At 35.8% G+C, this 13514-nt stretch overlaps 1 pseudogene; it reads right to left on the reverse strand.

The window, feature by feature from the left end:
• Positions 1-6408: 6408 nt before the first annotated feature.
• Positions 6409-13514, reverse strand: part of LOC123233460 — a 61594-nt pseudogene continuing 54488 nt past the window's right edge.

Raw genomic sequence — 13514 nt, forward strand, 5'->3', positions numbered from 1 at the left:
AGAGAATGATATGTTTCAATTTACATTCAAACTCAGTCTGTTCTTTCTATGGTGGAAGATTGTCATAAATCTCTTAGAGTTTTCCTAGATCAATGCCTTGTTGATAATAGTTGTTATTCACAGTTGATCATTATACATTATTATTATTATGTGTACAATGTTCCTTTAGTTCTGCTCACTTCACTTTGCTTCACTTTACATAACTCTTTCCAGGTGTCTCTGATCATCTTGTTTGCTACATTTTTCCTCTTCTTTTTTAAAAAAAAATTATTTATTTAGAAGATTTTTATTTCTTATGGCAAACATTCAACTAGAACTTTATATCACAACTTTATTTAGCCATTCTCCATTTGATGGACACCCTCTCAGTTTCCAGTTTTTGCCACCACAAAAAAGAACTATTATCAATACTTTTGTACAGATAGGTTCTTTTCTCCTGTCTCTTTGCAATACAGATCTATTAGTAGTTTTGCTGGTGTTATACACGGTGGTATGGTGCTTCTGTAAGGTGGGCCTGACAAGCTGGCCCAAGATCGCTAGATGGTAAATGGATCTAGGCTGAGTGAGGATAGGGATGCCTGAATGGTCATCAAGGTGTGCTGATAACCACCAGGGCTTATGAATATTCAGCTCAACTAAGAACTTGACCCCACAAACAGTGCTCAAACCAAAGTTATCAAGTGAGAAGCTGAATATTGTTCACACAGCTCCTTTAGTTTCTTGGTTTGAGTTCATGTTAGAGGATAAAAGTTTGTAGTAAGGATAGTTATTGGTATTGGATTGGATAAAGTTGAATGACTGCTATGTTGGTAAAATCCCTTTTCCCCTTTGGCAGCAACTTTTCATTTGCTCTTGGAATGAAATCAGCCTTCACTTGAACTATGTTTCAAAGGGTTTAATGCTATAATTCGAAGGGGTAGGATTCAGGATAAGGAAAGTGGTGTTGGGGATGACTATGCTAAACCTATGGAAGTTAGGTTAGGCTAATCAATAAGTAACAAGTCAGCAACCACCTGGAGAGGCTTCTCTCCCTCCCAGACCCTGGTCAGACCCCACCATGGTCTAGAGCAGTGGTTCCCAAACTTTTTGGCCTACTAGCCCCTTTCCAGAAAAAATATTACTTAGAGCCCCCTGGAAATTATGAAACTATTTATCGAACTCAGAATAAAATGTAATACAAAAAAATTGTGGCTATCACTGCCTCCCTGGATCGGTGCAGTGTCCACTTTGGGAATCACCTGTCTAGACCAAGTGAAAGGAACGGATTGTGATATTATTCTTGGTAGCATGTGGGAGGCCAATAAGAGAAACAGAGTCTCAAATAGATAAGAATCTGAGACTCCTCTTTTGACCCCTTTTATGATCCACACCTTTTCTTATTGAAAAACATTATAGCCTATTGGAAAACTTTAAGTTCCTAGTAAATCAACAATCAAGAGGTTAACATTCTCTCCTTTGATCAGAAATACAACTATTTTTGTTTCAAAAGTAGTTCAGACAGTCAAGATCAAAAAATTCCTCCTGAAGAGGTTACCCGTTCCTGAGAAAAGTATCCGAGACTTAGCTTACTAATGATGAGGCAGCTACAATCCAACCTTGTACTATTATCTTCACCTTGAATTTTCTGAGGTTTCTATGTGTTGTCTAAACTAATTGCAGTGTCTACGAAGCTGTAAAACTCTCTCTGTTCTGGGTGAAAGGGATTTTGGATTTTCAAATTTAATAAACTTGTGACTCAATGGTACTTTGGAGGAGCAGTTATGTGCTCTACCCACCCTTCACCATCCATGATACCCATTCAAAAATAAGACCCAGAAGTCTTCTGCCCCTGGGCTTTTATAGTGATGGTCTCAACTGTCTTTTGCCCCTGTCTCATGCCATCTATAACCAATGATCTGTCACTCAAGCTGGTCTCCATTTTCTTCCCAGTGGTTACCTATTACACTGCTCAAAAGGTATACACAGTTAACCCTTTTGGGCTATATTCCAGATTATTCTCCAGAATGGTTATATCATTTTACAACCTCACCAATAGTGTATCAGTATCCCCAATTTTCCATTTACTCTCCAACATTTATCATTTTTCTTTTTTGTCATGTTAGCCAGTCTGATAATTTGCATTTCTCTAATCAATAGTGATTTGGAATATTTTTTCATATTATGAAAGATATTTTAATTTCTTCATCTGAGAAATACCTATTTATATCCTTTGACTATTTTTCAGTTGAGGAATACTTTGTATTTGTATTCTTGCAGATTTAACTCACTTCTCTCTCTCTTTCTCTTTCTCTCCCTCTCCATATATATACATATATATTAATATAATGTGTGTATATATGTATATGTATATATATATATAGATGGATATAGATTTAGATATATTTGATTCAATTCTCCAGAAATGAAACCTTTATCAGAGAAACTAGCTATGAAGAACTTCCAGTTTGTTGTTTGCCATTTAATCTTAGTTGCATTGCTTTTGCTTTTTTACAAACTTAAATTTGATGTAATCCAAGTTATCAGTTTTATAGTTCATAATATTCTCTTTGTCCTGTTTTATCCTAAATTCTTCCCTTATCCAGAGGTCTGACAAGTAAACAATTTTTGGTCCTCTAATTTATGATATCTCCCTTTATTTCTAAATCATGTATCCATTTTTTTTAAACCCTTGTACTTTGGTGCATTGTCTCATAGGTGGAAGATTGGTAAGGGTGGGCAATGGGGGTCAAGTGACTTGCCCAGGGTCACACAGCTGGGAAATGGCTGAGGCCGGGTTTGAACCTAGGACCTCCTGTCTCTAGGCCTGACTCTCACTCCACTGAGCTACCCAGCTGCCCCTCATGTATCCATTTTGACTATACCTTGGTATATGGCATGTGATTGTGAGTCCATGCCTAATTCCTACCTTACTATTTTCTAGTTTTCCCAGAAGGTTTTGTTGTTCTTTCAAAAGCTTGGATCTTTGGGTTTATCAAACACTAAGTTACTGTGATTCATTTACCAAAAGATTTTATTATATTAGTCTTTTTATTTGCAGGATTTAGAATAGCAATTCACAGATAGTAAGCATATGATTAAATTATTTGAATGCCTCATTACTCCAAATCAAAAAATTTAGGAAAATAATTCTGCCTATTTTTTCCCAGAATTTTGGCTAGTGTAACTTAAAATATTTTCCTCAGTTAAATTTTAAAACAATTTAACACACTTTTTTTACAAAATTGAGTTTTCAAATTATCTCTTTCCTTCCTATTTTCCCTACCTCTCTTTCCCCCACAAGATGGTAAATCATCTGATATAGATTTTGAGTGTACAATCATGGAAAATATTTTATCATATTAGTTATTTTGTGGAAAAATGTCAAACAAAAAAAGAAGAAAGAAATTGAAATGTAGTATGTTTTTGTCTGCATTCAGATTATCAGTTCTTTCTCAGAAGGCGGATGGCATTTTTTTTTATCATGAATCTCTTGAATTGTCTTATTTTCTTCCCAAGAATAACTAGGTCATTCATAGTGGTTCATCAAAAATATTGCTGTTACTATATACAATGTTATTCTGGTTCAGTTTATTGCTCTTTGCATTAGTTAATGTATTTCCAGGATATTCTGAAATCATTCTGCTCATCATTTATTATGACACAATAATTTTCCATTATAATCATATAGCATGACTTGTTCATTCATTTTCAATTTATGGACAACTCTCAGTTTCTAAACCTTAGCTACAACAAAAAGTGCTGCAATAATTTTTTGTACAAATACATCTTTTTCCTTTTTTAAAAAAATAAATCTCTTTCTTTAAACAGACCTAGTACAGGTACTACCGGATAAAAGGATATGAATAATTTTAGAGCCTTCAGGGCATAGTTCCAAATTACTTTCCAGAATCATTGGATCAGATCAGAACTCCACCAACAGTGCATCAGTCTCCCAATGTTCCTACATCCCCACAAATATTAATTACTTTCATTTTTTGTCACATTGGACAATGTGATAGGTATGAGGAGGTACCTCAGGTTTTAAATTTCCATTTCTTTAATCAAGAATAAGAACACTTTTTTCTCATATTACTATAGGTGATTTTGATTACTTTATGTGAAAAATGCCTCTTCATACCCTTTGACCATATGTGTTTGGGAGAATGACTTTTTTTTTTTATAAATTTGACTTAGTTCTTATTGTATTTGACAAAGTAGATTTTTATCAGAGACACTTTTCTCCCTCCCTGCCCCCCCCCCACTCCAGCTTTCTGTTTTTCTTCTAATCTTGGATGCATTTGTTTTGTTTGCACAAAACCTTTTTTATTTGATATAATCAAAGCCTGAAAGGGGATTTAGGGAATCACTTGCACCCCTTTCCCCTGACACTCTCATCTTACATCCCTTAAGTATTTTGTTCCTGAATAAACCCGATTAGTTTCATTTAGTCAGATCTGTATAACTATATTGATGGGAGACAGAATGTGTGGGTTAAGGGAGGAAGGATAGCAGACCTCCATTTTTAAGCCAGATTCCAGCTGGGATTTTGGGGGAGGCTTCAGTGTGTACAGCTCAGCACGAACATCTTATTAGGGTCACACTTGTTTCCCCTTATAGGGAATAAATTCCTCTAACTCTATCCCAGCACAATCATCTAGGGGAACCCCATTTTTCAAGAGAGTCCATTTTGTCTCTCTAGTAAGGAGAGGTGGCTGTGAGGGAGAAGTGGCCCTCATACATCAACCAGGTGGTTATCACTATACCTCCATCCTCCTAAACACACCCCTTCTTACACTGATGATTTAGTAGAGTTTTCAATAATTCATTTACCAGCGATTTCATATCCTTTAACTCAGACTCTGTATATGTGGAAACTTAGCATACATAACATTTATTTAGTTTGTGCTCTCCAAGGAAATTTATAATATATAGAAACCAGAGGGCTATAATAAACATATAAAACATCTAATGCATAACTGCAAGCCCACTACTCTTTTCATCCTAGGAAATGATTAAGATGTAGACACAGGAATTAGGATCCCATATCATGTAAGGTTTACATTTGTTTAGTACCCTACTACTTTTTTCCTTTAATAAGTTAAAGGAATATTCATTCAATGCTCAGTGTGTTAGATGAAGAGGCAAAATAGCTCTAGGAAACCAAATGCTAGGACTCACTACAAATAGAACGGAATATAGAAATCATTTGGGACCTCAGAACATTTTAGACTTCGACCAACTCATTGTGGAAAAAGTTGAGTATTCTGAGCAGTTTTACCATACTGCAAGAAATCATGTAATCATTTTGCCTCAGAGTCCCTCTCTCATTGAGTTTGACCTTGAATATAGAACCTCATTTCAATAGCTACCTCACAATTCTCTCTCTCTTGTGTCCTAGTTTTAGGTAGCTACAACTCAATGGAACTGAATTCTAAGGATGAAGGAGGTGGGAATGGGATGGGTAATTTTCGAATAAAGTGTGCAATAGATGTTATGTTTGTTGAAACAGTGCTAAGTTGGGGAGCTGAAGTGTTGGCCAGAAACCAGAAACCTGCAGGACTCACTCCTCCTCCACTGACAGGCTTGAGTGAAAAGGGAGGGGCACAATTTAGCTCAGTGCTCCCTTCTCCCACCTCCCAACAAGCAGTTAGATATCAGTTGGAAATGGTATTTGGACTGATGTCTTCTGGCAAGGCTAAGCAAGGCAATTCTCTAATGATGTTGTCTTTCCTCAACTTGTTTTCCCCACAGGTTTGACTAAGGGATAGTAGGAGAAGCTTGATGTCTTGTAGTTATCAGGAACAGATGAATTGTATGGGCCAGACAGCTAAAGGAAACTTAGCTGAAGATGGAAATGAGTATTCCCAAAATAATAGACAGGCACAGCTACCCAAAGATGAAGGTCTACTGATAAAAATGAGGAAGGAAAGGAAGAGGAGGGTTTTCAAGGATTAGGATAAGATCTGGGAAGCCCTGAACTGTTAGGTAGAAACAGCCCCTCTCCCCAGGAGGGAGAGGGTAGCCTTTATATATAGCTTGCCCTCAATGTTTATAATTAATCTCTTCTACTATCTAAATAACTAAATAACAATTGTGCTGTTGCTGGAAAGGTCTAAATCAGCTAAACAGGCAAACTGCAGAGAAGAACCAAAATGGCTTTTGCCATAAGGCCTCCAAAGCAATCAATAACTGGGATCAGCAAGCAGAGTGATCTGCTCACCTCAGCCCCCAGTAACCAATTGCCCTTAACTGCCTTAAACTGTTCCCTCACCCAGAGTTCTCTAGGGGGTGTGCCCTTGAGTTCTGGGTGAGGCTTGACCCTGTATCTTGCAGGAATACCACCCTGACATTTCCATGTTACATAGAAAATATTTTTTACCTCATAGCCAATCTGGCAATGAGGATCTTTGAATTTATCTAGGCTAGTTTTTAGATGACATAAAATTCATCATTGCAGCCATCCTTGAATCCTTTAACTTTTGCTAGGAACTGATGGATGGACTGCACTCCACTGTTCTTCAAAAACCCCATACACCTCCATGTAAAGATGAAGCTTTTGTGGAGATAGAACTTAGTAATTACTCACTTTTTTACAAAGCCTTTTACCTCTATTGTCTTTATTCTGAAAATGAATTTCCTATCTATGTGATGAAATTAATAATAATTGCCTAGTCTATCCAAAACAATTGTTTTTAGTATCAAATGAACTGTGTGAGAAAATATCTTGTAAAATTAGTGCTATAAATAATGAGATCTTATTAGGGGAAATGTATTTTGAGGGGAAATCTATTTTGCATGCAGATATTACCTTTTTGACCTGCTATTAATGGACAATGAACTTTGCACTGGTAATTTCTCCTGCTAGTGGTCATGAATTTACAGTTACTCATCCATACTTGTCCTTAGTTATTCTAGATAATGTTGAAAGGGAGGTAGAGTATGGGGTAAGGTGCAAAGTTAAATAGCTGCAGACCTTGGACTTGGTCCCTTCACTCATTAGGAAGATAGATTTAATCATTTTAGCTCACCACATACATAGAAATGTGAATACCTTAGGTAACAGTCTTTGCTTTGTCACTGATTATTTGAAGACAACTACTTAATAATCTGTTCCTTAGCTCCTCATTCTTTCAAAGAAGAATACTAATAAACTGTCTTCTCACTGGAATATTTTGAGGATAAATTTAAAAGTATCTGTGAAATGTTTATAACTTTTTGAACAAAAGTGTTCTGTTAGTTCAAAGTAGTTATATTTTCATGCAAACATTTCTTTGTAAATGAAAAAAAAGATCAACTTTGAATGCTTGTGGCACTCTGATTATTATTTTCTCCCTGGCATCAGTTGCATTGGTTGCTCAGGTTTCTGACATTAAAAAGACAAAAGAATTGTAACAAACTTAGAATTAATATATTCTTCTTATTTATGAATTTAACTTTGCTCCTTTTATGAAAGCATCAGAATAAAACTCATTTTAACTAATGGTCAAGAAAAAACGTTTGGTTTCCTTACTGTGTTTTCTGATACTCAGTTACACTCCATAAAGAAGTAAATTTCATGTAATGAGAAATCGGAGTAATCAATCCTCCCTTTCCCTCGTAGAAACTATAATCTAATTATTATCTAAGAAGAGTATATTTATCTTTTAATTTAGGTTTTGTGATATTATATTTTGCCAACTTCTTATTCTTCCCAGTAAGAGTAATATAATTATGACAACTGAAGACAAACTCACTATTTAAATGAGGAATTCTAAATAGGCAACAAAATGAAAAGACAAGATAAACAAATATATTAATGAGAATCACTCATCTGTTTTTCCCAAGTCAATTAATCAAGCAAATATTTATTAAGTGCCTATTATACACCAGACATTATGTTATGCATTAATAATATTGATACAAAAACAGAGTAGTTCCTGCTCTTTAGGAACTTATATCCCTGAAGCCCTCTTAGTGAAGCAACTCTTTACTAAGAGCTGCACAGAGGACAATGGGTACTTGGAAGCATAGCCCAAGACCTGTGGTACTAGCATATAATTTAACATGTAGGAAACTATAGACTACATCTCTACATCTTCACACACATATACTCAAGACATAGACACATACAATAATTCTGCCCCTAGAGCCCTCTAAATGAAGCAAGCCTTTACCAAAGGACACAAAGAGTGCCACAGATAGGATCTTCTGAACAGTTTAAAGTCTAAGACTACTTTTTATTCCATGGTAGATTGTGATCTTCTCTTGACAATGTTCGGTATATTCACACATTGGCTATCTATTCAGGGATAAATCCTGGAAGGGACCTCTAAAATCATGTTCTTAAATCCTTTCCTGGTATCACAGGAGTTTAAAAGTTAGTCTTTGAAGACGTCTTAGATATGAGTTAGTCCTACTCTTCATCTTTACATGTGGGGAAACCAATATCTAGAGATCTACAATTTGGCATTGATTAAAAGCAGAGGTAGATCGATGGGAATAGATTAGATGGGAGAATCAGGACCAATTAAACTCAATTAGCCAGAATACAATAAAGCAGAAAACACATTCCTTAGGAAAGAACTCCCTTTTTGACAAAACTAAAAATCAGTCCAGCTGAAATTAAACTCAGACCAACATCTTACTTATACCATATTTCATAATATACTCTAAATGGATATATGATCTAAATATTAATAATTAAAAACTGAAAAGTAGTAAGTCAGATCATATACCTCTCATAGCTATAAGTAGGAGATATATTCTTAAATGAACAAAGAATAGAGGCAGTGTAATTCTCATGATCAGAGCCACTGTCAGCTACATGTCTTATTAATAGATTGTATAGAACTTCCCTTTCGGCTGCAAAGCATATAATCAACCTGATTTCCACATTGACAAGCTTAGTGAGATCCATTTATAGAGCTGCTTTTTGGATTGGTGAAAAATGATGTTTGCTATGACCAGGGAGTTCACACCTAAACACTATTAATTAGTCTCTTTCCTGCTTCATTTTGTGTTCCAAGGCCAAACTTATCTGTTGTTCTGTCATGTTGTCTGTCTGTCTGTCTGTCATGTCTTGTCTGTCAGTCGATTTCTTTAGTAATTTTTTGGAAAAATGTACATATTTTATTTACATAATTATACACTTTGACTTCTTTTTCTTCTTTTTTGCCATCTTTGCTTATCTTTTCTTTATGTTTCAGAATTAACGTAGAAGGCATTGTCAACACCCTTTGTGTTTGCTGTTTCAGTGAAAGGAATTCCATAAGTTCTTGCTAAGACCTGAGCTTGTTTTGTATCTTGTGTTCCAGAATGTAAATAGCATTTATTTCCTAGGAGGACCATGAGTTAATCTTCAGAATCTTTAACTCTTTATTTGCTCTCCATGATGGTGAATATCTTCAGATAATTTAGTATTATTTATGACAAATATACTTAGAAAGCCCTCCCAGTCCTACTGTACTGATCCCTCATTGCACTGTATTCCTCTTGACATGCTATGTGGAAAATATGCAAGAGATGGGTCTCTCCATTAATTACTATCTGTTTCCTGTAGTAATCCTCTATCTTAGGATCATACTCATCTATAAAGTGGGTCTGAATTAGCCAAATTGTCTTGTCCACAGCACCAGTTCCAACTACCACAAGCTCATATTTAGTCGTTTTTTTGCAGGCCTCTCTTCCATGCTGAAAGGTTGCTGGGTCTCAGGGACACCTGCTTTAGCACTGCTCTAAAGTCCACTTTGCAGTGGTGAAGGCCCCGGGGAGCACCGAAGGAGCCAGATCTCAAAGCACAGCCACAGCAGCTGCTGCCTCCACCTCAGGCCCAGCTACCACCACTGTCATCTGGAGAAGTCTTACTTTAGTAGTCTAATCCCCTAAAATAAATGTTACACTTTTACATCCCTAAAAATGTTACACTTTTAAATTATTTTTAGATGAAAGTGTTCATAGAACTGAGCAACTTTGGCCCCTTTGATGTGACTGGTTGGAGCATAGATTTGTAATGCTGTGTTGTTGAACAGTTTGCCTTAGGTTTTGTTTCGTTTTTAACTCTTTCCTTCTGTCTTAGAGTCAATACTGGTTCCAAGGCTGAAGAGTGGTAACGGCAATGGGGGTCAAGTGACTTAATAGGGTCACATAGCTAGGAAGTGTCTGAAGCCAGATTTGAACTCAGTACCTTTCACCTTTGGGCCTGGCTCTCAATCCACTGAGCCACCAAGTTACTCCCTAGCCTTGGGTTTTAAAAGATATAATTCTTTCACTTTTGAGATTATACCTGAGTATTTTTTCACCCTTTTATTAATTTTAAGGGTTACTTCATTTCTTCAAAGAGAGTCTTGCCCCTAGCAGTATAGGTAATGATCACTTGAAGTAAATTCACCCATTCTCATTCATTTAAGTTTACTGATGTTGGGAGGTGTCAATGTTGAGTCTTCCATCTTATATTTGAAGACTTCCAACTCACCTTGCTTCATAGAGCTTACGTTTCAGATTCAGATTACACTTGGATCAATATTGATCTTTAAAGCATCAGACTTTTCTTTTGTCACCAGACATATCTACAAGTGAGCTTGCATTTAGCTTCATCTCAGCTTGTTCATTGTCTCCACAGCTACTTGTAGTCAATCTCTGCTCTTCCCCAAGAGTGTACTAGACACCTTCTGACGTGATGGGGTAATTTCGTTTATCATTTTGTTACTGTCCATGGGGTTCTCTTGGCAAATGCACTGGATTGGTTTGTCATTTCCTTCTTTAGTGGATTATTGTCTGTCAGAAGTCTTCACTATGACCTGTCTTGGGTAATCATTCATGGCATAACTCATAGTTTGATTACTTCCCTTTGCCCCCTTTGTGTGAAATACTTGCATTCTGCATTACTCTAACATTAAATTATATACCTTGGATTATTTTGGTAGTATAGATTTTCGATGATTTCATTTTATAAAAGATTTTTTCAAAAATACCCCATTAATGTTCTGGCCCATATTAGTTGATCCTGAATTATTTCTCATTAAAGTTCAATGTCTTTTCTCTTTCACATACATAATTATGAATGTTATCATAAGATGAGAGTATATTATTTTTATAAGGAATTATAGTTATTCTATATTAGAATTGGTTCTTCTATTAGATGCCATTGATTATTTTTTATGAAGTTACATCTTATAAACACAGTTGAGTTCCTTCAGGGACTAGGAAAACTTTGAAAATGGTGAGAAATCATTAGGAAAGAAGATATCCTCTTTTTTTTTTTTGACCCTTATTCTGTCTTAGAATCAATACTATGTATTGCTTTCTGAAGTGTCTGAAGTCAGATTTGAACCTGGGATGTCCCATTTCAAGGCCTGGCTCTCTATTTACTGAACCAACTAGCTTCCCCTTGATAGGATGTCTTTAGAGATATTAAAAAAGGGGACTAGTGATAATAAAATACAGGTTAATTAGGACCAACCATATTAATTATGGATATATATACATATATTTGTATATATGTATATACTGCAAGGGGGAAAAGGGTTTTTTTGGTTGAATATATTTAAAAAGTTTGGTTTCCAGGGAATTGAATAATTATCAATTCCTAATTAAGAATAACCTTAAGTCAAAATGACTTTTATGGAAGTTTATTTTCAAATGAGAAGAGAAAGAGAAATTAAGAAATTTAGAGAGAGGATAAGATAAGATAATTAATCTGACAAGCTAAATAATTCACTTAGGTCCCTGGTTTAACCCAAGCAGATCTAACTAGTCCTCAATTAGAAAAAGGGCATACCTTGAGCCAAGGGCTGAGGCCCAAAGGCCCCGGAGGCATATGAAGCAAAAGTTTCAGTCACAGAGTCTCTTTGAAAAGGAAGTTCCTTAAGGGGAGTTCAGTAAGATTCAGTCTTTACACTCACCACATGGAATTCCAAGGTCTCAGGGTCCAGGGATCCTCCACATCCAAGCAAGAACCAGAAGAGAGCCTGCCTCACTCAACTCTCTCTTTTTAAAGGGGCCTCTTTTGCATCACTTCCTGAGCCCTCCTCTTAGTTTATGTGTCCAATCACAACAGATGCTATTCTTAGGCCTGCCTAGGAGGCAGTCAGTAAATTTTGATTTGTCACTTACTCTAGCATACGTGGGTCACAGACCACCCAACTTGTGAGTTAAGTGGGGATGTTTTTCACTTTTAGTGATTAAATCTAAAGATGGGCAGGGTAGATTTAATCTCATTATCACAATATATACATATATATTATTGTATATTGTATATATGTTTCTTGTCCTTCAGAATATAAAAAAATGATTGTGTCTTTTCTTGCACTTTACTTATTTCTTTTTTATTTCTCCCAATAATTAATTTTGGCTCACTGCTGCCATAATTCTAACTATTTATTTTTGCTTGATACTCTATTGTTTTCACCCATAATTTTGTAATTGTACAACTTTTCTTCATTTCAGACACATTGTGTAATCCCGATATAGCAATATGAGATTTAAAAATGGCAGCAGTTACTTTGGTAAATTCCTTAAGCACAAGGACTGTCATATCTCTTATAACATTTATCCAAGTAATAGATACAAAATTAATTATTTGATAATTATTGAAGGTCTTAGAAAGCTAAAAACACTAAGCTATTATCAAAGCAACTAAATGTTTTTGTATTTAGGATAATAACAACCGGCATTTATATATTTAAAGGTTTTGTACATTTTGGAATGTTCTGAACCCTGGGAGATGTGTTATTTAGAATTTCTGGTGCTCTATTTAGAGCTATTTGAGACTCATTTGAGCTTTAATGACAAAATTCCTGTCGACACTTGGAAAACTACATTTTCCATGGTCCAATGGGTTTCCTGTTTTGGATTACATCTTCAAGGTAAAGCCGGGCTTTAAATATTGGGAAGTGGGTTTCCACTTCCTCTTTGCTACCTGAGTGCACTCCCTGGGGACGAAGAGGAGTAGGGAAGGTATGGAACAAAATGGCTGAGGAGGCAATTTGAATTTTTTATAGGCATATGTTCGATTTTATTCTATCGACATGAATTTAAATAAAATATTAATTTTCCTCATAATATCAGCCTTCATCATTTTTAAAAATAACAGAGACTATATCTCCCAGGACTCTCTACCTCAACTTCCTCAGACATCCCACTTCCTTTGTGGAAGGTATCTGAGAAAATATAAAAAAGAAGAGAGAATTTGGGTTTGGGCACCTTTTTCCTCGAGAACCTTTTGCCCCCAAGATCTTTGGTCCCAGCTAGCTGCTGGAGATCTAATTTTTCCTGGCTTTCCCAGACCTTTCTTTTCCTAACCCAAATAAACCCAGCTGAATATCTCTGGAGTCTAGCCTGATTTTGTTCTACAAGAAAGCCTACTTCTAATCTCTTTTTTCCTTTTCCTTCCTTTTCCCCTCTTCTCCTGTTTTTTTTTTTTAACCTACAATAGTTCGAATAGTATTTTTGTTTTTATTATTTAGTTGTCTCAATCATGTTTGAGTCTTTGTGTTCCCATTTGGAATTTTCTTGATATTTTCTTTTCCATTTCACTTTACAGATAAAGAAACTGAGGC

The sequence above is a fragment of the Gracilinanus agilis genome, chromosome 2 (assembly GCF_016433145.1).
Source record: "Gracilinanus agilis isolate LMUSP501 chromosome 2, AgileGrace, whole genome shotgun sequence".
Classification (NCBI taxonomy): Eukaryota; Metazoa; Chordata; class Mammalia; order Didelphimorphia; family Didelphidae; genus Gracilinanus; species Gracilinanus agilis.